Source organism: Octodon degus, unplaced genomic scaffold, assembly GCF_000260255.1.
Source record: "Octodon degus isolate 3935 unplaced genomic scaffold, OctDeg1.0 scaffold00006, whole genome shotgun sequence".
NCBI lineage: Eukaryota > Metazoa > Chordata > Mammalia > Rodentia > Octodontidae > Octodon > Octodon degus.
Window position 1 is genome coordinate 34,118,415 of NW_004524582.1, and position 1,599 is coordinate 34,120,013.

The 1,599-nt window shown below is 37.9% G+C and overlaps 1 pseudogene; it reads left to right on the forward strand.

Moving 5' to 3' along the window:
• The first annotated feature begins 1,253 nt into the window (after positions 1-1,253).
• The window catches only part of LOC101576405, a 14,651-nt pseudogene continuing 14,305 nt past the window's right edge, over positions 1,254-1,599 (forward strand).

The window sequence follows — 1,599 nt, forward strand, 5'->3', positions numbered from 1 at the left end:
TTAATCAATTCTGTTCCCTTGGTCCCAGGACAGGGTTTCTGATTTTATAGATCAGCTGAAATTTAGGATTAGAAGATTTTAAAATCTCTTCTAATTTAGGATTAGAGATTCTAACGTGAATCCAGGGATTGGAAACATTGGCTTAGGCTTTGGGATTCATTATCCATGCATAATGTGCTATGGAGATTTGTCTCATTATAACATCTCGGTTTTGGATTTTAGAAAACAACTTTGATTGGCTAAAATCATGCAAGGACAATATTAAGATGTACTCATCTGACAAAATTTCAGCAGGAAAAAAATGTTTTCAGTAGACACTCCACATCTCTTTATGTTACTTTCAAAGCAAGACATTTCAAGCACAGTAATTTCATTTTGTTTGTGTTGGAAATGATAAGTAGCCTGCAAATGCCAAAAGGATGGAAACAATTTGCATGCCTGTGGAGTCTATTACACATATTCTCTCCTATTATGTGGAAATAAAAATATATTTTTGGTCCTCAGTTTTTAAAATTCAATTATCATTTATTTCCTCAGATTATTCCAATATGCTTCAGAAGAATTATTTTACAGATCATTCCCAGTGGTGAAGAGTAATAGATGAACACAAATCCTGATTTTTGTATAAGTGTCACTGTCTAAGATTTAAAAGAAAAAAATGCTTTTAGGAATTTGAGTTATGGGTGTTTGGGATTTGGAGTCAGGCAGATTTGATCCTGAGTCCTACTTCAGCCACCTAAGTTTGAGTACTTTAAACAAGTACTTTGACTTGAGCCAGTTGTGAAAACTTCATCTATAAGGAAAGGCAGAATGCTACTAAGTGAAAGCAAGTTACCATTTCTTCTTCCTTCCTTGTATCTATGACCTTGGGAATGTATCTTATTGCTGTTCCCATTGAGATTCAGAATCTGTTCCCCAGGTTATCATGGTTTGGGGTTTTGCAAGGGGAACAATATTATAATACAGAATACATTTTTTAAAATGTGGGCTGGTGAGGTGGCTCAGTGGTCTAAAGCACCTACTTAGAACAAGCTTAGCAAAGCACAGGGACCACGGTTCAATCCCCCAGCACCACATGCCAGTCAGCCCCACCCCCTGGTGGGCTGAGCTGGCCACACACACACACACACATAAATAAATAAAATTTAAAAAATAAATAAATAAAAATGTATTTGGAGCCAGCTCCTCCTGTGCCCTTCACCAGTTTCCTTCTCTTCAGATTGCTAACAGCCCATTCGCCAGACCGCTCCATTATGGCGGCTATCAGCCCCAGCGTTGTGATAAGTGATGATGAACCAGGCTATGACCTAGATTTTATCCCGAAGCATTATGCTGAAGATTTGGAAAAGGTGTTTATCCCTCATGGACTAATTATGGACAGGACTGAAAGGCTTACTTGAGATGTGATGAAGGAGATGGGAGGCCATCACATTGTAGCTCTCTGTGTTCTCAAAGGGGGCTATAAATTCTTTGCTGGCCTGCTGGATTACATTAAAGCACTGAATAGAAATTGTGATAAATCCATTCCTATGACTGTAGATTTTATCAGACTCAAAAGCTACTGTAATGACAAATCAACAGGGGACATAAAAGTAATTG